This window comes from Pantherophis guttatus, chromosome 4 (genome assembly GCF_059756535.1).
Source record: "Pantherophis guttatus breed Tessera chromosome 4, ASM5975653v1, whole genome shotgun sequence".
NCBI lineage: Eukaryota > Metazoa > Chordata > Lepidosauria > Squamata > Colubridae > Pantherophis > Pantherophis guttatus.
The window spans coordinates 121,877,248-121,902,103 of record NC_142066.1 but is presented as its reverse complement, the minus strand read 5'-3'; the positions used below and the strand labels follow the sequence as shown (position 1 = coordinate 121,902,103).

The 24,856-nt window shown below is 38.2% G+C and overlaps 1 protein-coding gene across 9 annotated transcripts in view; it reads right to left on the bottom strand.

The window, feature by feature from the left end:
- Positions 1-24,856, bottom strand: part of TWIST1 (twist family bHLH transcription factor 1) — a 162,629-nt gene that overhangs the window by 121,980 nt on the left and 15,793 nt on the right. For 7 of the 9 annotated variants that reach the window (XR_015734025.1, XR_015734026.1, XR_015734027.1 and 4 more), the window contains exon 2: positions 9,564-9,655. The exons of the other annotated variants lie outside the window; for them this stretch is intronic. The gene's annotated coding sequence lies outside the window, so the exon portion shown is untranslated. The remainder of the gene's footprint in view (positions 1-9,563; positions 9,656-24,856) is intronic. 9 annotated transcript variants of the gene reach the window in all.

The window sequence follows — 24,856 nt, the reverse complement described above, 5'->3', positions numbered from 1 at the left end:
GATGAATCATTGGTAGCTTATCTCATAAATGGCGCTCAGCCCAGGTAACTAGAAGTCAACAAAGAAATGTTTAAATAACAGACACTGTATCAAACCTTGTACCACTGGAACATTTCTTTGTAGGAAAAGTTCTCCCATACTTTCTACCACTTGAGTCTTGCTAAAGTAGCTCAATGTTTTATAATAAATCTCACCTCCCCCCCAACTCTTCACAATTGGCAGTTTTCAAGAATACCACCTATCAATGACCCTCAAATTTCTGCACTCCCATTCTCATCATCTATGTAATAATCACACTGCAACTCCTGGATATTCTCCCTGTACCTACCATGGCTAAGCCAGCTGGCTCTGTCTTCACTTTTACTGTGTTAATCAAATTCCAGCCAAATGAGCTTCAGCAGAATTAATTCAGGAACTGTATTTTATTAGCCAAATTCCTTTTGATTTTATTCTGGAAAGATCTCATTCCAGATGGCAATTTAAAAGACATTGTTGTAGCAAATTAATGGACTTATCCGGGGATCTTGCATCCTCACCAAATGTTACGCCACCCAGTATTTTATTCAAAACTTCACTAATAAATTGCCATTAGTGCCATTAGTTCCATTTTTCTCTCAAATCCTCGAATCCTAACAATTTCAGGCTCTCTTCAAAGGCATACCACTTAATTGTTATTTCTTCATTTTTAAAAGAGATGTCTGTACCAAGACAGCTTTACATGACTATCATAACAATTGCTCCTGTATTTTGCCCCTCTCATTCTACAAAATTGTAAAAAAAAAAAAAAAGTGGTAGCATTGGATAACATTATTGATTTGGTGATTTTAAAAAACGTTTTGTAATAAGATCAAGATCAATGCTATTTTATTTTGTCCAAAACTCCACAAAGCCAGGAAACAGAAAAACAAGCCTTTTTTTTTTTTTTTTTTTGTACAGATCTTATGATCAGTAATGTTGCTGGGTGATGTCTCTGGAAATGACTGTTGCTATGTAACGATAAAAGAAGCCACTATAAGACATTGATAAGTACTTGCTGATACTAATAATTTCATTTCCCTTTTCTGGATTTGGACATGAAAGACCAGAGAAGTCGTCCAGGGGTATATAGAAAATAAATTGTAAGTGGAGATTATTTCTGATAATTGATGGAACTCATAAAAGGATGGGGAACTAGTAGTCTTCCAATTGTTGAGCTACAATATCATGCATCCTTCATTATTGGCAACGTTGGTTAAAATTGCTGGGAATCCTTATTCACCAGTATAGAGACCAGCCTTCCCGAATTCAGGACATTCTTCCCAAACCTAGGCATGCATTCTTCAGGTACATACATTTAAAACACAGCATTTTTCAATTAGAGTTGAATTTGCCATTGCTGTCAATTCTGTGAGCTGAATATTATTTTAAGAGTGAATGAGACTGATGGTGGATATCAATCTATGAATTTGAATCCTGAAATTGGTACAAGATAGTTACAGAGAGATTATTTGCATGCTGGAAACCTAGGAGGAATCCACTAAGATCCAGAAAGTAAAAGAACCTCATTGTAAATCTGAAAGTAATAAATGATGATTCTGTTTCTACTTGTGAAGCATAATCAGGTGAATATTATTGCTATGTAAGAACAAAACAATATATAGAGAGGTATAGGTATAGAGAGGAATTAGCATTTTGCCTATTATCTTCATTATCATTATTCATGGTCATTATCTTCAGTTTACCCTTGACATTATAAAGGGTACAGTTATGAGAGACGTGTGCTCACAAGCTTGGATTGCTCTGACAATGTTCCCTACCAAATTTCTCACTTTCATAGTTTTCATGGCTCTTGTTTATTTAAAGTAAGTTGTTTTTTAAAAATAAACAATGCAACAAAAATTACTGTGCTCCAAATGGAATGGCAAACTAGATTTGGAACTGTCCTACACATGGAGAGGATAATACCAGAGCAAAGTCTACAGTTTTTGGTCCAGATATCAAACTATACCTAATCTGCTGCCGTATTGTTATAACTTGTCTAATGTAACCCAGTGGCTGAGGGTAAACTACGAAATCCTCAGTTTTGTAGCAATGTAAACTATTCCCTTGTGCTTGAAATGTCTGCTGTCTTCCATACTTAGCAAAAGACACCTGGAATGAAGACTGAATCCATGCAGGTGGAATTGATAAAATCTTTCCACTATTCATTTCTCAATGTCTGCAGTCATCCAATGTAATTTTGCATTAAGCTGTGGAATGTTCTTCCTACCAAAGTCACTTTGCACCCACCTTTTCAATATTGTTTAATTTTTATTTTCACATTTTCCTTAATCCAGCACAATCATCACAAATATGTAATTAATGGATAGGTTAATGTTTAATTTGTACTTTAAAAAATGTGTACAATCTATTTAAGTGTGAAATTCTCAATATTCTCAATGCAATTCCTTAAATCTAGGCTGAATTCAAAAGATTTTCTAAAAGATTTCTTTACTCTACAGCAAGCAATGAGGAATCTATCCAGGAATGATTCAAGACCTGAGATATGATTGTCATGAAAAGACTAGAGAGTTAGTGAATTAAAATATAATATAGTGATTAAGGTGGTCAGGGTCCATAAAAAAACAGGTTCTAGCCTTGCGTTAGTTTGAAAGCTCATCAGGTAACATTAGGCCAATCAGTCCAACCTATTTTTTTTTGACAAAGGGAACAATGGTAGTGTCAGGGTTCCAAGTAACACTTCCAAATAAGTGACAGGTAAATGAAGCATGTAAACTGCTTTTAACTATCAGGATAAACATATGTTTATATGTTTATCCTAATATGAAAAATATATGTTTATATACTTTTCATATCTTTCTCTGCAATAAATACAATCATATTGTGAAGATACGAGACCGCCTTCTGCCACCAATAGCCTCCTACCGGCCAGTACGCTCACACAGAGAAGGCCTCCTCAGGGTGCCGTCGGCCAGACAATGTCAGCTGGCAACCCCTAGGGGGAGAGCCTTCTCTGTGGCGGCATCTGCCCTCTGGAACGCACTACCCCCAGAGATACGCACGATACCAGACCTCTGGACTTTTCGTCGGGCCCTGAAAACTCATTTATTTCATCTAGCCGGGCTGGCTTGATCCCATCCTTTCGGTTTTAATTTGAAATTGGTTTTAACTGGGTTGTTTTAAATTGTGGGCCGAAATTATTCAATATCTTTTAAACTTTAAATTTTATATGTTATGTTTTATCTCGGCTGTTCACCGCCTGAGTCCGGTTGGACAAGGGTGGTATAAAAATAAAATAAAATAAATAAAATAAAATAAGATACTAGCCTGAGTCTTCAGAAACTGAAGACGCTTTTGCTCCATTTTTAGTTATAGAGTAACACTCTTTTTTCATGAAATGTGCAGCCATTTGGCATACTAGCTTACCTGAAAGTGATTTTGATTTTTGTTGAACTGGGTGGTATAGCCAAGCACAGATGAAGTTTTTGAAAACAGGCCCAACCATTCAAACCTTAGAGAGTTCTTGCACTTTTGATATTTAAAGATATGAGTCTTGAATGACTGAGCAAAATTACCCAGCTCATACTATGTACAATAGTGCTCTAAACAACTAACCTGCTCCTAGACAATGCACTGTAATGTTATTAAACTAACAGGTATTAGTTTAATGTTATTAAACTAACAGGTATTAAACTAACAGGTATTGGGACACTCATCACCTCTCCCATTTTTTTGGTCACTAAAATCAGGAAAGTAAATTAGGTCAATATATAACAACTACTCATGGACATTGAGTAGCAAATGTAAGACATTTCTCAATCTAAAAGAGACAATGTGGCATTGTGATGGATCTCTTGGACTGTGACTGAAAAGATTTTGGCTCTAGAGCCTCTTCCCATTCTATCTCTGCTACAGCCGTATGAGATAGGATGGATTGGGCAGAGGAGCCATCCTGAATTCACTGTCTTAGCTGAGGATGAGTGTGAACCTGGATCCATAATTTTCACATCTACAGCACAGCCCTTTCTAATTCTAACTTTCCCCACCCTAACACATTTTAATATTAATCTTCAATATTTCTGTTTGAACACTACTTGGGCTCTTGAAAATAGTCAACAGTCAAAATTCTTGTAACATTTGAGCCCTTTTAATGTTAAGCACTCTTTAGAACTCAGTTCTCTGTTTTACAAGAAGGATCAGTAACTGTGCTGGATTCCAAAGTCTCAAAAGTCTGGACAAGCATCCTAAAGACATTGTATTCCACTCACTGGACTATTTCATGTTGCAGTCAAAGCACGGCCTGGTTCAAGTAACACCATAATGCGGGTGGTTTGCAAATAACAGTTTATAACTCATTTTATTCTATGAATACAGCCAACTAATTATGGTTCATCAAGCCTTAGCTCAGTGTGTTGAATAACACAGCCCTTGGCTACATGAGTCTGCCCACTGAGTACAGGCAGGTTTACTTCTGTAAGCACAAAAGTCAGGAAGAAGCCAAAACAGGCTGACATGGAAGAAAATGTACATGGATTCCTGCTTTCTTTCTTTCTTTTCTTTCTATTTTTTTTTTCAAAAGGATATGATGTTCTACATCTGGCAATGTCAGAAGAGAGTTTTGCTCATAAATCATAGCCAAAATGTACTCCTATCAACCCACCACTACCGCCTTGGGACCCGTCACATGTTTCACCCTTCCAGGACTGAAGATCAAAGGACTGTTCTTTATGTCTAAGACACCTAGGAGAGGCAGCAGCCCCTTCATCTAAGCAGAGGATGTCCTGAATCCAAAGGCAATCCTTTTAGAAGCCTCCTCTCCACCCTGTCATCAGTTTTGTTCCCGAAAACAATCCTTGCAAGTGAAATTCCAAGAAAGTAATTGCCTTTGTTTTGGAGAATGGCCATAACAACAATAAGAGTGATTTGGTGCAACATGAAAAAGGAGGAACACTTTTATTATTTCATTTATTATTATTTCCAGAGAGACAAAAAGCTAAACTAAGTGACTCAGCCTCAGGTGTTAGGAGAGGAGGAGGAGGAGGAGGAGAAAGGGGAAGGAGAAAAATGCATGCTGTAAAATGTATGCAACCTATCCTATCAATATTTTAATCAACTTTTATAAAAGCCATTTCTGTTCTGCTCTCTATTTTGATTTTAAAAAACTTTGTCCTCTGTTAGTCACTGGATGAATTAGTGCAAAAATATCTTCTTCTCTCCCTCCTTTAAAGGTAGCTGATCATTAGCTAGATTAGTTAATAATTATGTATATGATATCCACAATATGTTAAACGATAAATCAAAATATTGATTATGATTTAATTTGATGAACAGACCTCATTGGAGGACCCTATTAATTTAAGCAAAATCTAAAAAATTATTCATTCACAAATTGGTTGATTCTTCATGATACCTCTTTCTAAGCAGAAATAGAATTTGTAAATACTAGTCAACACAACAGCAAGGACAATGCAGGGAGATAGGTCAAAAGAAGGAGGTGATGATCATTTTTTCACCATGGTTCCCCAGGAAATCATATCTAAAACATGCTGTTTGTAAATAAGAGATAGAGGATAGCATGCTGTTGGATTTTAGATAGCCAAAAAATAGGAGTATGCAGGTGTGTTGGTCTAATTTGAATAGATGATCCGAGTTGGAAAATTGACTTATTTATGCCCAAATCAGATTATTGAAATGAGTCAAGTTCAAGATGATCTTTGAAAGAGGCTTTTGTATGAAGGCCATCTCAATTGTCTAAAACAGCTCAAAAGGATCTCTTTGATTCTGGGTAAGAGCTTCCATTTATTTCATTACTTCATTTCAGAAAGATAGTTTGATTTAGAGATTCAATTAAATGTTATTCAAAATGAAATCAAAACTTTGCACAATCTTCCCAGAGAAGGAAAGCAAAATAAGGATTCTGTCTATAGTTGAAGTAGGTATTGGGGGAATGAATACCTCCTTTGCTTTTGGTGACCAGCATCAAGAGATCCATGAACCTTATGCCATCAGTTCTGTGATCCATTAAATCATCTCTTAGTGGGATTGGCAAATCTCTGCCATTTATCTTTCCTTTGTTTCTCCTGTCATCATAGTGAGAGATGTATGGAGAAGAAACGTGGTCCCTCTCTTCTTCCCTTACTCTACTTTTCTAGGAAATAAATCTCTTTAAATCAGCTGGAAGTGTTGCCAGCTGATAAACTGTGCCCCTTCATGATTTGACTCCATGGTGGAGCCACCCAGATGTCTACTGCCCTGGATTAGCTGCTGGCTGCTATGCCTAATCCAGTTTTTGTGTGTGAAAGAGGGAGGGGAGAGAGAGAGGGCCAGAAAGAGAGAAAATAGCAATTGACTTATATACTGCTTCACAGTGCTTTAAAGCCCTCTCTAAGTGGTTTACAGATTCAGCTTATTGCCCCCAACAATCTGGGTCCTCATTTTACCTACCTCGGAAGAATGGAAGGTTGAGTCAACCTTGAGCCGGTGAGACTTGAACTGCCGGTAACCAGCAGTCAGCAGAAGGACCCTGCAGTACTGCATTCTAACCACTGCACCACCACGTTTCTTTGGTATCAGTTCCTAATACTACAGAATGTTCTGCTGTCCCAGTAAAACTATACTTTCCAATGGATTAGGCACTTGTTGATTGGAATTGGCTTTTCACATTGTTCATAAGGCTTAGTGAGGTCATGGTGGAACATATCAAAAACTATACCTTATTCACTCCACTACTGTGCCTGCTCTGTTAGGGCTAGTTAGTCAGTTTTATCTGGGGGAGAGGGGTGGTTAAAATATCCACTCTATTTTCTGTTTCCGATTCATTCCACATAGTTCTTTTGCCATTCTTCCAAGAAAAGCTGTTGGGGACATTCCCTCTTTCACTGCCAAAAAGTGATTGGCCTTGAACAGTCAGTGACTGGGGACTGTGGGCTAGAGTGATACTCACAATAGTCTTAGGTGACCAGTAGGAACATGGAGCCTTTGACTCTAACCTAACCTTGGTAAAATGTGCAGCACATGAGTGCCAGCACAACTTTAAGCTATAAATGCTACTTCAGAAGTAGAACAAGAAAACATAATCAATGCTCAAAGCTTTTAAGTCTTTGGGAAACTGAATAGAGGTGGTTCTAAAGAGGAGAGAAAGGAGCTGTATTTCTTTGCTGGACCTAGCAAATACTTCTTTCGACATTAAAAATGATAGCACTTATCCTATTCACGAAAGACTACAAATTTAAGTTTATTTTACTTATCTGAATGAACCTTTTCAGGATCCAATTATTATATACAGAAAGGATCTTTCTATATCTGCTCTGCAGGAGATTGCCAAGAAAAGGAACTCTAAATCAGCATCATAATTCAGGCTAAATATACAAAGGACACTGAACATTTATATATCTATATGTAAGATTTATGCTTCTCACCTTCATTCTTCTTTGGTGTCTTCTTTGGAATAAAATGTCTATGCATCTGTCCTTTTAAGAAGCCTATTTGCTGCTCAAGTGCTTCATCTTGTAACCGCAATAATTTAAATGTTGGGGAAGTGAATCCTCCTAACGGCTTTAGGAAGTATGTAACAATATATGAAAGTTTAATTGGAAACTTTGCATATTTTCCTTGTTAGGCATATCAGCAGTTCTCAGTCAAATGCAATGAATTTCCAGAAACTGACAATCACTTCTAGTCCAAAATAGATATTTGTTCATGGGAATAAAAATCCTAGATGGTCATTAATGTAAATAGCAGCTTGACAAAAGGGGCACTCTGGTTTTGGTTTAAACTCAGCGCCTGGCTTCTAAAGGGAGGTGTGTGTGTGTGTGTGTGTGTGTGTGTGTGTGTGTGTGTGTCAGAGAAACAGAGACAGACGGAGAGAGAGGGAGACAGAGACAGAGGGGGCGGGGGCGAGGGATATAGCAATAGCAATAGTAATAGATTTATATACCGCTTCACAGTGCTTTATACTCTCTCTAAGCGGTTTACAAAGTCAGCATATTGCCCACAACAATCTTGGTCCTTATTTTACCAATCTTAGAAGGATGGAAGGTTTGGGCTGGTGAGACTCAAAATGCTAAACTGCTGGCAGTTGGCAATCAGCAGAAGTAACCTGTAATACTGCATTCTAACCACTGCACCACCACAGCAATCCCACTGATGGCAAGAGAATCAAGAAATTTGCCATTTCTCAAGGAAAGGAAAGTGGAACTTCCTGTTCAACCTGCCCATAGCAAACTCAGCCTTTGGCAGATTGTTCTTGCTTCACTTGAAAAATAGTGCCTTCTGGTTCTTGCCGCAAAAGCCATGTGTTCTGCTCCATCTGAAATGATTCCTAGCAAGTAAAGGCTGGGCGTAGGAGTCTAATCTGATCCTCTTGGCTTCTATAGCTGCTGTGGGCATATCACACATTTGGTTCTCGGTAATTGATTTTCAGAGTTACTTCCCTTTTTTGAAGCAGGGATGCCAAAGCTCTTCCCATGGACCCCGAATCTATCCCATGGAGGACAGGGAAGCTTTTAATAGACTATCTGACATATCTATTAACTTAAACCTTAAAGCACCTACGCTATGGGAGATGGGGTAAAGAGAAGTTGTCAGTCCTGAAGCTGACCTGGCCATAGCCATCTTGGAATTTCAGTGCTGCCACACTGGAGCAAGGGATAGGGAGGAGGGATTAGAGATAGCTGGGGTTGTGAAGTCAAAATAAAATACTTTCTCTTGGGAACCAAGGATGTTCTCACACCTGGCCGGAGGAAGGAGGAGTGATGTCACTAGACCAGTGGACGCTGCCTTGATTGGGCCATGTGACTGATTGTTTGGGACTGAGGGAAAACCTTTTACTTTTAATTAAATGAAAACCAAGGGGCCCCTCAGGGTTGGTTTTCACCAGATATGTGCCAATATGATATTTCCAATAAAGCTATCCTTTGAGGAATTCATCTGCCTCAGAGTTTTTGCTTGCAATGGATCTATTACTTGGAACCCTGTATTCTGGGGCTGGGACCCCATAAAGCTGCCCATTGCTTTACCCCAGGAGTGCCATCTGTTTTTCATCTCCATATGGCCATAATCTCCCTTCTGCTTTTTTTGTCAAGACAGAGTATGGTTAGAAATGTGGTCACTAGTATTTGTTTTAAAGTCAGCATACTTTTTTGCCAAGTCCTTTGGTGGCTAATAGTCCTTTGCTGTTGCTATCAAGAGCAGTCCTTGGTTGAAGAATTTCAAAGATGGGACTGTTAAACAATTATTGTAGAATTCATATCAGCAAGCTTTGAATCCATGTATTTGGGAGACAACTGAGACCAAGGGCTTTCCCCCCACCCCTTACATGTTAAAATATCATTGGGGAAAAAGGACCTAGGAAAATATACTTTCTCACCAGACTTCATAGCTATCAATGTCAACTTTAAGTATCTGATAATATTTTGAACAATGTTAAATTCCTTGGCCATTTAATCAAATTATTTACCATCCTTTTTTTAAAAAAAATACTATTCCTTTACATATTAAGAGAAGGAGAAAGGGATCTGTCCTCCAAACTGAAATAAACATAGATTTGACAAAAATGTATATCTCCTGAAGCAGAAATTTTATACCTGTGGCTACTGAGAAATGTCCCACGGAGTCTCATTCAGCAATCCTGTGTGTATTTTCCTGGAATCAGCTAAATGAAGCTCAGAGTAGGTGGCTGTGGAAGTGCAGGTTTAATCCATTAATATATCACATCTCATTGTTACATTTTCTATGACAAGCAAATACTGTTACTTTTCTAAAATACTAATTATAATGTAGGTTGGAACCAATATGGTCATATTCTCAGATACTAAAGAGTTTAAAATAGTTATCCTTAAAACTGATTTAAATCCCACTCGAATTAGCAAAATTAATGAAGACAAAATGCGGATCTATCCCAATAAATAAAAATCAGACACATCACAATATGGAAAGTAAGATAAATGAGAAGACTGGGGCTAACATTTTTACATTTGCCTAGATTTGGAAGCTACAGCACCATCAGGAACATCTGTGCCATAAGATAGAGTGGGAGGTTGAAAAACGCTCCATAAAAAAGGCTGTGGCAGATCTTTGAAAAAATCTTGCCAAGAAAAGAATATGAAAATGTCCATGAAGTCATCAGGAATCAAGCTCAGGTTGAAGGCTATTTTACCTTAGCCTATAAATATTAAGGAAAATATAGGTTTTAAAATTGTACTGGCCCCCATGAAAAATCCTCCACGTTCCTCATTTATTTTTGTCCATGGATACTTTTTCTTGTGCTGGGAAAAGGGTTTTATTGTTTTTGTCCCAAAATCAAAGCAAGTTTTTTCCCCGTGCTCTCCTTCCTTGTCCTAACTGTTTTAAAAAGGGGAGAGGAAAAAATCTGTCATTACCCCCATTTCCAGATTCCTGTTTGAAATTCGTGATTCAAGCCCGAGGACATTTAATAGCTGGCTGGATTAAATATAGCAGACTCCAGCCTCCACTCTCTTTGAAAAGACAGGTCTCGGGGTTGTGCCTAAATTCACAGGATGAAAACTGATCTACGATACATGTTTTAAGTTTAGATCTGAGGGGAGGGGGGTGGCGCGGGGAGGAAAAGCCGCTCTGCTCTGGATCTGGTTTATATTGGTGTAAAGCCCTTGAAGTTGAAAGGTGCTTCAGGAAGCTCATGAAGAAGAAGAAAAGGGAAAAGGGGGAGGTGGTATGTTTGCTGGGGGAGAGATGCACCAGAGCAGCATAGCTGAAATATTTCATTAAGTTGCATTAACACATGGCTCAACATCCCCCCTCCCCTCAAAAAGGAATGGGGGGGGGAAGAACCCAACATACCTGCCTATAGCCAGCTTTCCTCCCCTCCCCCCCCTGCAATAGTTAACCCTTTCTGGATTCAGCTACATTGTCTGTCCCAAGATTCTGCTGCATTGAAGGATACAAAATACATGGCAAGCCTTTTAAAAAATTTTGAAGTGAAGGAAAAGTGATTTCCCTTTAGAAAAATATTTTGAGGTTTCCCCTTATCTATTTCATTTGTATAACAACACTGAGAGAAAAGGTCAGATTGAGAAAGAGTTGGGTGTGAACCAGTGGTGAAATCCAAATTTTTTTACTACCGGTACTGTGGGCGTGGTGTGACTTGGTGGGCGTGGCTTGTTGGGCATCGCAGGGAAAGGCTACTGCAAAATCTCTATTCCCTTCCCACTCCTGGGGGAAAGATATTGCAAAATCTCCATTCCCATCCCACTCTGGGGCCAGCCAGAGGTGGTATTTGCCAGTTCTCCAAACTGCTCAAAATTTCCTCTACCGGTTCTCCAGAACCTGTCAGAACCTGCTGGATTTCACCCCTGGTGTGAGTCTATCCCAGTGTTTAGATTTGCATCACATTAAACTACAGAGCCAGCTTGATGTAGTGGTTAAAGGCATCAGCTAGAAATAGAGAAACCTTGGCTGTGAAGACAGATGGATGACCATGGACTAATCATTCTCTCTTAAGAAGGAGGCAATCACAAACCACTTCAGAAAAACCTTGCCAAGAAAACTCCACGGATTAATCCAGGCAGTTTCTGAAAAGCCAACATGATTGAACAGAGAAAGACACCCCCTCCCCCACTATGATTTACTCAGCTCATCCAATTTAGAGATGGCATCTAGCTCAGCCCATATGTTGACCACATGGCTGAATTCATCCAATAGGCTAAGATAAAATGTGGTCAAACTGTGGTTCAATTCCAATATAATCAATGAGATTCTCTTCCTAAAGGAGAAAGTTAGGTTGAAAATTCTAGAATTTTGGAATCTTCCAAATATATTTGACATTATCTCTCATAACAGTCTGACAAACCAGTATTTAATTATGCTGGTTTGGGATGATGGGCACTGAAATTTAATGAAACTGGAAGGCAAGCTGGGCCAAACTAATCTGGTTTAAAATATGTACATATTTCAAAACTATTGTTTAAAAGTTAAATCTTTGAAATTTTGCAAAATTGGCTAATCACAAATATAGAATACTTTTTAAAAACTTAAAATTGCCTATCACTTATCTAAATATTTGCATTTTTCTCGAAAAAATAGAATGGCAAGTGAGGAAATGTGGAAGCAGTGGTGAGGGTTACCTCTCTTGTGCTGGCTGGGATTAGTAGCAGTTTTAATCCAATACATCTGGACAGCACCGACTTTGGAAGGGCTCCTTGGTTTCTATTTTATTCCCCCCCAAAAAAGTTGTTCACATCTGTTGCCATTATCAAAGGACAATGGAAAGAACCATTTTTAAAGGGGGAAATGTGAAATACATGCTTGTTCAGAAAGCAATGCTTCTGAATGAACCCCTAGTTAAATTGGCATAGGTATGCAGGACTCTGACAGCAAGTATGCCCAAATAAACTGGATTCATACAACTCTGTGAGCTATGCATAATCATTTTTACAGACTAAACCAAGACTGGCTGGGTTCACTCAACATCTAAATGATAAACAAGCAAGCTATATTTTGATTTAGATTAGTATCTATCTTAGGTTATAGTGCTAACCTAAAGGTTACTGATACGTTTATATTATGACAGAATGGGGATTTAAGAAAAAAGCTATAAACAGTGGAACTGTTGTATTTCCAGAACAAATGTGCACTGGATGACAATTGTGTTCCTTGCGTTTACCATTATTAACCATGAAAAAGTCTGTGATGCAAAACCAGAAATTATGCTGCAAATCTTTCAGATACCACAAGGTTCTTGAATATCCTTATGCTATCCATATTTAAAATGATAAATTATATAAAATAAGTTAAATCCTTAGGGTAAATCTGCTTAATGCAGGCTGGAAGCGACAAGCTAGTTAATCCTACTTAATCCAACACACCTAAAGAACATTTGAATGAAAAGACTGAAGTAGTGTTTGGTGGTGGTGGGGGACTTAAAAAGGAAACATTTTTCTTTCCTGGACAAGATAGTTAGAAATGATTGCTCCTGCTGTAGCCAATTCTAGAATGAAATTGTATCAAGGCATTTTGAAAGCCTAGGTACTTTTAATAGCTCTTATCCAAAAGCTTGGTTGCACAACAAAAGTGCTTGGCTACATGATGGCTCAGTATAAACCAACCTTATTTTTGATCCAATGAACTATGATTCAGAGAGTTTATGATCATGAGCTCTGACATCCTGGACTCAGTTAATTCAGCATCGTATATTCAAATAACCATAAATACACCTGGCCAACGTCATTTCAAAAGCAAGCTCTCACCCCTGAAAACAGTAAGTTCAAAAGAAGAAAAGAAATACAAACTTCACTCCCCGATCCCTCCTGCACACTGAAAAATCGAGTTTTGACTAGACTTTTTACTTCACTGACTGAGGGATGGGGCTGGGGGAGCTTATTCCCAATATATTGGCCGCAAATTTAAAGTCAACGGGTTGAAAAGGGGGAAAAAAGGAAAAGAACCGGAAGCCCAACGTAAACAACTGCACAAATAAGAACGACCATGCTATGGCAGCAACGAAATACAAAATACTTCAACTCTGTGCCCACCTCCTGATCGTTTCCAGATCTCGGAGACCGAGTTCCTCTTGAAAGAGACCCTCAAGGACAAGGCAATTAGTTCTGCTCTTTCTTAGCGAGCGTTGCTCCCACACGCCTGCGTTCGCCACGTTCACTCCTTGAAAAATTAGCCTACCAATAGTTTAGGGCAACGCAGCGCTAATTTCTAAATACCCTGAAACTCGAAAATGGGATTAATGCTAGAAAACCTGCTGTAAACGAACTAATCCAAAAAACTAAGAGGCGGGCGACTCGGAGTTGTACTCACTCTTTGTTTCCAACTCGGTGTGGTGGAAATCGTCTTAAATCTTGGCGATGGAAGAGCAAATCAGCGGGAGACTAGGAAAAGTTGATAGTATTTAAGCAAAGGATCCGATCAAGTAGGGATTGACAGAATCCAGTTTCTCTTGCGCTGCTTTGCGAACGGATAGGAGAATCTGTCTTTTTACGCCCACCTCACTCATTTTGCCGCGTCTTTCAAGATTATTCCTCATGTGGATCATTCATAAAACACCCATATGCAGTTTTAATAATCCTCGTGGTTGATCATACCGGGAATCGAGAAAAACAAAAATGGGACCTGCTTGTACTGGAATGTGAGTGATCCAACAGCAATTATGCAGTGCAAAGGACACCAGAAGGTCCCTGGCACTGTATATACCACCTCCTTTTCTAACCCTGAACCAAAAGATTTTATTAGAACTTGGGAGCACATGGGCAGGAAAACCATTCTTCCCCTTTTTGGTTAATAGACAAAAAAACTTCTACCTCTTCTCAGAATAGGAAAGCTTGCCAGGTCCCTCATAAGGCCAGTAGGCCCCATTTCTCTGTGGAGTAAGACTCGCTGGTCTTGAGGGAGTTAACTTTGGAGAAAGCATGTTAAGGATTAGGGTTGCCACCTAGTTTTAATTTCCTGATGAGGTATCAATTATAATTTGTATGTGAAATTGCCTTTCTGTCAACCGCAGGAATCCAGGAGAAGAGTGGAGCAGAGAGGCAACGTCGGCGGAGGAGGGGGTCACTCAAGCCTCTAAATACTGGATGTCCCGACTTCTCTACTTGGAAGTATCTAGATAGTTGCAGCGGGTGCCGTGGCTGTTCCAAAAAACCACCTCCCCCAAGGGTTTCAAAGCGCCTCTTAACTTCCTAAGAACCAGCAAAAAAACAGCCGAGTGAGTGTGTGGTTGCCTCCAGGCCCGCCCATTCATTTCCCGGAGAGACTGAAGCGTGGACTTTCTATCGCCAAGGTCAACAATCTGGAACCCCTAGAATACAAGAAATCTATGGGGGGTCCACACAAATCCCTGCTCCTTCCTTACTCATTCAAAAAGCTGCTGAATCTTAAAAGGGATTAAGGTGCTGATTGATTGATTAGGAGTTTTCAACGTCTAGCGACCACATGGATAGATTTTCTCCATGATGATCTATCCCTATCCTGTTTTTTCAGGTGCGCTCATCACCACTGTAACTAAGTCCACCTTGCTGCTGGTCATTCTTTCTTTCCACCGTTCCCAACATTAAAGCCTTTTCCAAAGTGTCTTTGCATAATGTGTTTGAAGCAGGATGATTTAAGCCTGATTATTAACACCTCAAATGGGAACTCTGGGTTGATTTATTCTATAATCTCAAGACACACTGGGAAAAGTGTGCTCCTATTTTATAAATGGAGAACTTACAATAATGCTGATACCAAGGAAGACGAAAGGGTTCAGCAAAGTCAAGGCTCTTTCTTATCATCCAGCAAAATGAAGCTTTGAAGAATAACACTGCAATGATCCCGTAAAATAAGTAATGTAACAAACATACTATAGGCATTTACTATAGTATGCTAATCATAAAATCAAAATGTTTAATTGCTAACATTTTTTTGCTAACTACAATAAAAATTGTAAATTTAAGACTTTAAACACAAAAGAAAATGTAGCAAAAATATACAGAATTTGAGTGAAAGAGCCTGACATCATCATTTTAAGGTTAAACCTCCATATTTAAGCACCATGTGAAATATAAATTGTAATGCAGATAAAGCAGACTTCCATAGCCTGTTCTCTTCTGACAATATTGGGATTACATCCTCATTCTGCAATGTCTTGGAATTCCAGTCAACTAAACTATAATATAACTTGGTTCTTGTTTAGTGGATGCATTGTAATTTGTTCATTACAGTGTGCTGGATTGATACCAGAAACCCATTCATGTTGAAGTCTAACTTACCTTTCAAGTTATTGTATGGAAAATGGGATGCTGCTGAAAAAAAAAGAAAGGGTTTCCAACCTACTCAGCCTCCAGATAATGAGCTCCAAGTAATTTCAGTAATGCTCTCTTTGGCTGAGGAAACTGAAATTTGGGGAAATTAGTTTAATTTAGCAGCTAAGACCGAGCAACATATGAAGGCAATCAGCTGCAACTTACAAGCTGTAGTTAAACAAATTATACTTCAGTAGTATGTGTAAATTCAAATTATCTTCACATAATTCATCCTAATTTAAATGTTCCTTGGTCCCATTGTTTTTAACAAGAAAATTAAGTGCCTGTGTAAGACTGCAAAATTGTGCTGAGAGCATTTGTATAAATACACTACTGAAATCAAAAGTAGTTAAAAATGCTTGACTTAAATATAATGTTCTTCATGTTCTATATTTTGACAACTTTGCTGAAATTATTGAGGCGTGAATCCGGATGAGGTTCTCCAGAGGTGGACTGAAGGTTAATGTATGATTATTCAGAAGTTAAGTCCTCTTTTCTCTAGTGAGGCTGCTTCCTGAGTGAATGTTTATAGAATGGTGCACTGAAATATATTTCAAAAGTAACTTTTCAAAGAGACCCAAACTATACAAAAGCGGTGGTTTTTATAAAGTTGGGAAGAAGACTTCTAATTTCTAATTTCTATTCCAATTTATTTCAACTTAATTCTGTTGCAGATGATACAGTAGATTGACATTTACTATACTTACTATATTGACAGGTCTTGTTTTCAAATGCAATGCAATATACTGTACTGGGATACTAGCAATAATTCAGTTTCCTTTAATTTCCAGTGGCAGAATAGTGAGACTGTCAATTTACAGGACATATGTTAGTTTGGTAAAAAGACAGTATGGTATACTTTCCCCAAATATATGAATCTTTAATCTTAATCTGTAGAATGGGCACAGTGGTTACCCTGAAATACAGGGTACATATGCTATAAACTATACAAACAGGGTAATGTGGTATGATTAAAGTTAACACAATTATTATGGTAACCAAAACTAATCACATAGTCCATTTGTATGAGACTTTAGATGCCGTAACACTTTTTTGCTTCGTGGTTTTTACAGCAGTCACAGCAACAGTACTCTGATTAAATTGAAAATTAAAACACTAGGCAAAGACATTGCTTTAAATCTATTTATTTGAATCCCTGGTCTCATTTATACATTGACTTTTCTTCAAAGAATCAACTCACTTGATTCTTTCATAGCCATTTCACCTCCCATTTTATTCCTACCACAATGATCCTACTGGGTGAAGATTAAAACAATTGACCTCAAATCAATTAGTTTCCATAGTTGTTGATAGATTCATGTTTCCATAGTCCTAGACATATACTGCCCCTATTAGATTACACTAGCTCTCATAGATAGTTGATTGATTGATTAGTCTTATGACTGTATCAAAATATAAAACAGAAATAAAATGCAGAATACAAATCTAGGGTAAAATAGATAAAAGGAAAATACAATAATAAGACACGTGTTTAATACAAAGAATTAGCATTCAGGTAAATATATCACCTTTATGGATGCTCCAATCTGTTCAATATAATGGTTCCTTTGGTCAACTGCCTTAGTTTATAAATTTAGTTGCATTCATGATATATAGATTAGAAAAGGACATACGATAATCAGTGATTCACAACCTAGTGGGCTGCTCTTTCAATTTGGAATGTTAAGTATCTAAGCCTAAGAACGTATTTAGTTGACAATCAAACAAAACATGAACAATATCCTTGATGGCTGGGACACACTGCATATATACATCCTGTCACACCCATATTTAGCCATGGAATCCAACAATGCAAATCTGGCTCTAGTATAGGTCCTTCTTGAGAATTGGATTAAACTCAATGTAAGTATTTTTCAAATGGAAAAATAGTTTTGTTCTTAGCCAACCAATTTAAGGATTTATTTGTCGCCAATAACTCCATGCCAGTTTGACTGTTGATAGTTAGAACTCTCTGTTTAAAAATTCCTCTTGCCGTTGAGGCAGTTGAAAATAAATAACCCATGGTGTGAAATAATTTTGGTAAGTCAACTTACCCAGGAATTGGGATGAGCCATACTTACCTGTTATGCTAAAGTTATTTTGGGTAGCCTCTCAGGGTCCCTTGAATAGATCCTCTGCCAGTATGTGAATATTTTAATCGTTAATTGGCTATATACAAAGTGGGTACCTGTTTCTGGTCTGACCCAAAGGGCTGACATATTTTTATCAGCCCACTCTGCTTCTTGAAAAATAGGTCTAGACTTACTCAGGTGAGTTGATTTTTGCAAGATCCAATAATTTTGCACCAGAAGTCTCAGCATTGGAACTATTTTTGCCCTGAATGCTTCCAGTATAAGAGTCAGGGTACTGGGCTAATTAGAATTGGATAATTTATATAATATTTTAATATGTGCTTCAACCTTGGTGAGCTTCTTTTATGATTTACCTGTAGCCCTGTGTTTTAATAAATTTTAAAAAATCACTTGGTCAATAGACTCCCATTTGTCTGCCAATTATATTTATACTTATTTTTTTTTTGCTAAATACATGATGTGATTTTACTGACGTTTAGAAAATTAAGATCACAGTAGCTATTTGGTTTTTGCAACAGTCTTCTCAGGCATATTTGAAAGTGCACCATTAGCACCGTATCATCAGTATATACTGTAAAAGGATATTAATGAATTTATCCTGGACCTGTGTCTGAAGCATAAAGGGATCCTGTCTAAAATCATTATGAGTAGGTACTGTATATTCCTGTTAAAGAACCATTTACATCTGTATGGATTTTCAAATGTGTTTTTGTGTAGAGGGCCTTAACCAAAATAGGAATCTGGGTTCCATATTTAGGTTGACAAATTTCTTCACAAAATGTTTCTGTTTATAAGTCAAAAGCCATCCTTTCTATAAATGCATTAAATAGTATTCTCCCATTAGTTAGTTGTTTTGTTATGACATGATGTAAAATAAAATAATTGCTTATTCTGGAATGCACCAGTCTTAATCCTGCTTGTTCCTTCTCTAAGAGATTTCTTTCCATTACCCAATCTTCTATTTTGTTCAAAATATATTTCGAATACATTTTAGTCACAATTCCAATAAGTCCTATTGGTTTATAATTTTGGGTCACCTTTGTCTCCCTTAAAATACATATACAAATGGTGTAAGAGAAACAGTGGCTGAGCCAGGGGAAGGAGTCAGGGAATTAGTCTAGAGATTTTACATGTGCACAAGAGGGCAAAGTCCAATCCCTCTTGAATGGCATTGAACCTTATCTAGTTTAATTCAGGCACAAACCATCAGCCTGAGGAGATTCCTGTATATAGGCTTGAACAGTAAAAAAATTGATTGAACTCTTCACATCCACATGTGGATCTAGTTGTTTTCGCCTGACAAATGGCATGACAGTCCCATCTGACTGAGATTCAACTTGTATTATTAATAAGAGAAAACAGCCCTGCTAACAATGAGGCCCATCAATCAATATGTATTTTGAAGAGTTCTAGGATATCTTTTCCAGGTAACCTTACTGGGTTTCAGAGATAGGATAATAAATTTTATTTCTGATACTGACATTGGACACCAGGGCAGAAGGCTTTCAATGGCTAGAATATCAATAATTTGTTAAGTAGGAGATATTGGTTAGGATTAATAAATAGATTTCTATAAAAATCCTCCCAAACTGAAGCTGGAATAAGAATGTTAAATTCAAATTTGCATTCCTTCAACAAAATACAATATTCCAGTAAAAAAAATTAATAGACCCTTTTGCTGAAAATTTCATTTGTTGTTCAGTCACTGAGTGGTGCACAACCGTCCATGACTCCATGGATCATAACATGCCAGACCTTCCTATCATCCGCTATCTCTAAGTCTACTCAAACCCATACCCACTGCGCCAATGACACTATCTAACCATTTCATCCTCTTCTGTTCCCATCTCCCTTTGCCTTCAATCTTTCCCAACATCAGGGTCTTCTCGTTTGGTAACCAAAGTATTTGAGCTTCAGCTTCAGTATCAGCCCTTCCAAATATCTGCCCATATTTTAGCCTTACAGGAACATTTTTAGAAGCTACCATTTCTTGTAATCATATTTTAATTTTAATGTTTTAGCATGGTTTTCTTTATTAGGGTGTCCCTGGCCCTGGCCCACTGCTGTTCTTAGTAACTTTCTAGTATGTAAACAGTCTGAATCAACCCACTCTGAACCTATTTGGTCTTGATTTCCGGTACAACACTTATTGGTTAAAATGTTCTAATGAAAGACATAGATTAGTGGGTCAAAACTTTATCTGGGCCTTGGATAGAGAAAGAAAATGAATTATTCCAAGTCTCTTTTTCATGTAAAACTTATACAATCTAAAAAACTATTAGAATGTCTTGAATGATATGTAAAAGGATATATAAAACAGGTTATTTTCTTCCTGAAACATGGAGGTTACATTTATAAATCAGGGAGATTAGTTATGAGTCACTAGTATTTCATTTGGCTCCCAGGAGAGCCAGGGTGGAACATTTACAAGATAATCCCAAGGATAACATTTACTAATGAGGATCCTTCTCTGGCATTAAAGTCTCCTGCTAATACTACAGTAGCTTTAGGGTAATTTTAGTTTATCTTTAGCACTGTCTTTTCTAGATGTGTGTGATGATAAATATGAGTTCAGTAGAACTATTTCAGAAAATTTATATGAAAATGTTATGGCTAAATAATAGGGAGTGTCAACTCCATGGACCAATTCATGTTCTTGCCAGCCCAGCTTTACCTTGGCAACTATAGTGAGTCCTCCTGATGGCTACCTTTTAGTTTTGTATTTCCTTGTAGTTCAGGATCTAAAGCCTGCTAAACAAATCTTTTCCTCATCTGTAGTCTCTTGGAGTGCTGCCAGAGCAAATTTAGAGAGGAACTGCACTATCCATTACTCTGTTCTTCCACCCAGCAATATTCCAAGTCACTGACTTAATAGAACCCTTGTACTTAACATAATGGGAATGATTGGAAAGCTATTGGAATTTTGGATTGAAATACATGGTTTTTCCAGTCATTCAGTGGGAATGATGTCCATAATTCCTTCAGTGTCAAAAAAACTAGTTTGGAATTTATATCCTTTCATCACTGCCTTGTTGTTGTATAAGCTTGGGCAGGTTTTGAGGTGGGCAGCAATTTGGATGGGGTACTTTTGCAGGTTGACAACTCAGAATACTATAAAAGTCTAGGAGGGATAGCTTATTTCTAAATGAAGATGATTTTTTTTTACCTCAGATTCTCTCATTATCCCATTTTGAACTGCTTCATAAGATATAGCCTTGCCTTGTGATTTGGGGCTGGTATTTACTTTTTGAAGCACTGAGCTAAGGCTGACTTCCTTATAACTCAGTTCTACTCCAAGACTTGGCTAGGAACTCACCAAGATTTGTGCTGCATCTTACTTCTTACCTGTTGACTTCTATTTTTTCCCCCTGTTACTTACATTTTCTGTATCTGATGATGTTTTATCAGGGAAAAGTGGGGATAAAATAGAAATTACTCCCAAGGACTCTTTGTTGTTCTCTTCCATATCCATATTTCATGTTGAAATAGAGGATCAACCAGCAGATGGTTTCTCAAAATGGATCTTATTTTCTTGGCAGTTTGGTTGAGCAGCTTTACTAGAGGTTTAGCAGCTCTATGCATAATAGCTAATAATTCCCTCTGATCATCACACTTTTTATAATATTGATATGTTCAGCATTTAGCAGGATACTTAAAACGTTTGTTTCTAAGAGTTCTTTGACTTGCTGTGGGAGGTACAGGTTGTTTATTCAGGCACTCTCTTCTCAAGGATAGTGATGATAGAACATCCTTGGAGTTATCAACTTTTATGTTGCTACAATTAAACTTTAAAGTAGAAGCACTCTTATTGTCAACATGTGTTATTAATGAGCTAACTCCCTCTGTGTGAAACACCATAATGGGAAGGTCTCAAACTTGCTATTAAAAAAAGGCTTCATTTTGTTTTGAGTTTCTTCTGGATGGGAGCCATTCAACCTTTTGCAAATCATCCAGCTGCCTTTCTTTTTATCTGTAGTCAGAAGCAAAATTGACAGTATTGTTTGATTCATCATGAAGTCAACAGCATTTTTTGGTTTTTAAGTCCTCATCCCCTTGTTACATAAGCTTTGCAGCTGCTGGATACAACTCTGTGATCTGAGAAGGGGAAGCTGTAGAGGAAGATCTTAACAATAGATGCTACCTCTGCACCATCTTTCTGGCTCCCTCATGCTTATACTTAATTCACTTGGGACCAATTCATTTGAAGAGAATTTTGTACATAAAAATACAGGAAGCTGCCCTGTACCCTGTGCCACAAGGGTTGGTCCTCTCGCCTCTCCTGTTCAACATTTATGTGAAGCCGCTGGGCGAGATCATCCGTGGTTTTGGGGTGCAGTGCCATCTGTACGCTGATGACACCCAGCTGTACATCTCCACCCCGGACCACCCCAATGATGCCCTTGAAGTGATGTCCCGGTGCCTGGAGGCCGTGCGGGTCTGGATGGAGGAACAGGCTCTGACTCAACCCCTCCAAAACTGAGTGGCTGTGGCTGCCAGTGTCCCGATATAGTCAACTGGTGCCATCACTGACTATTGGGGTTGAGACATTGGCCCCCACGGAGAGGGCACGTAACTTGGGTGTCCTCCTGGATGCACAGCTGTCTTTAGAAGAGCATATGATGGCCGTGGCCAGGGGGGCTTTCTATCAGGTTCGCCTGATATGCCAGTTGCGCCCCTTTCTGGATCGGGACTATGCACGGTCACTCATGCTCTCGTTACTTCCCGCCTGGACTACTGCAACACTCTCTACATGGGGCTCCCCTTGAGGAACACTCAGAGGCTCCAACTGGTGCAGAATGCGGCTGCGCGGGTACTTATGGGGGCGACATGGCGCTCCCACATGACACCTCTCCTGCGCGAGCTGCATTGGCTTCCAGTGGTCCTCCGGGTGCGCTTTAAGGTATTGGTTCTCGTCTTCAAAGCGCTCCATGGCTTAGGGCCCGATTATTTACGAGACCACCTTCTGCCTCTGATAACCTCCCACCGGCCAATACATTCCCACAGAGAGGACCTCCTCAGGGTGCCGTCTGTCAGGCAATGTCGGTTGGCGACCCCCCGGGGAAGAGCCTTCTCTGTGGGGGCACCCGCCCTCTGGAATGAGCTATCCCCAGGGATACGACTGATCCCGGACCTCCGGACCTTCTGCCAGGCCCTGAAGACTTTTTTATTTCAGCAAGCCGGGCTGGGTTAAAAATCTTTTAATTGGGGAATTTTATGGGTAAGGGGTTTTAAATTGGGGAAGCCAAAGATTTAATTTTATTTTAAAGTATTTTAATATTTGTATTGTGTATTTTTAATTTTGGTTGTTCACCGCCCCGAGTCCTTCGGGAGAGGGGGCGGTATAAAAATTTTAAAAATAAATAAATAAATAAATAAATAAATATTGAATAGTATTTATCCATAATGAATAACAGCCACTTTTCTAAAGATTACCATTCTATCTCTTGTTCTTAATGGGTAAAAACTTGAACTTGAGTTGAAAAGCATAAAATAATTTGCTGTTTTGTTTTAATGTGTTGCATTCATTCATGATCTCTAACATCTTATGTGAATCCAGCCATAATGTGTTGTATTATGTATGCACAATATGTCTTTACATAACTATAAATATCCAAGAGAAGTCATAAATTTATATGTATCATAACATTACACATAAAGGTGAATAGGATACACTTCCAGGATTCATTTGTTGAAATCCTACACAGCTGTTAAATTTGGAGGCTCTGGTGTGTGAGTAGACACAACTAAGGTTTCAGTGAACAGTGAAGCAGTGTTGCATACTATGGCAATCCCACTTGGAATATTGCATAATCCTACCTTAATAACACTACTCTTCCCATTTGTTTGTCATATGGACCTATGTACAGATAAAGTATATGTAAAGTATTGCAACAAGTGTGAAAAAGCCTCAAGTTGTCATTAGGAGTATCAACATAGTCTCAAGGTGTGTTAGATTTGTTATCTTCATCTAGATGAAGTCACCTAAGCCATTTAGGGTATATTCAAAGATATATTTGGGAGACACAAGCACAGTGTCCCTCTGGTCAAAGGTCAGATTTATTTCTAAGATTTTGCTCCCTCCAGTTCCTTTATACATATCCTCCTTGCTCCATCTCTATTTTGACATCAACTTCTCTTAAGACATCTGACAAAATAGAGGACAAGACTACTTTAGTTAGAGAAGAGGACAGCATATTTATGCTATTGCATTTTAAGCATAGGCTGTATCTTTATCTTTAAAGATACAAAGTCCTGTTTTCCTCATCTCAGCATTCTGATAATGATAGAAGTGCCTATATTTCTCGGCCCATTTTAATCACCAATAAATTAAGATACAGTATTACCCAATAGCTAGTCAGTTTTACTTCTGCTACCAACGACTCAGCCTAATCATGAAGAGGCATGCCTCCCTCCTCTGGGGAGCTATTTTCACCTAAGGTTCACCTTTGAATTCACCTAGGTTTGCCCTAAGAAACTTTCTTGATACTTCAGCCATATATACATCTTGCCATCTTCCACTTTAGTTTTTCTGTTACAAATCCCTGATGCTAGTTTCCTAAAGTAAATGGTCCATATACAGTACTCAAACTTTTGAAAGCCAATTAAAAACACTCTGCCCTGAATGCTTCCTATGTCTAATACCAAAGTGAAGTGAGCAGAGGCATTTATTCATATGATTATAAAGCAGTTTGTACTTGGTGAGAAATAACCCAGGCTCCAAGATTTAGGTGCAGCATTCACAGGTCTCTCTTCAGGCCTAAGACCTACAAAGTCAAGGCAACATTGATGGAAGAGAAAGAAGTGGAAGGAGAAATTACAAAGTACCATCAGTGGAGGTTTTTCAACCTTCTCCCACTAAGATTTTTATTCATTTTTTTTTAGTATCATGGAATTCTTAAAAAGAGAACACATTAATGACAGAGGATGTTAATAACTGTGGATCTATCTGTGTTTATAATGGAACACTTATTCATAATTAATCTAAGCATGGTTTATTCAATTTATCTAATTTTATGAGTC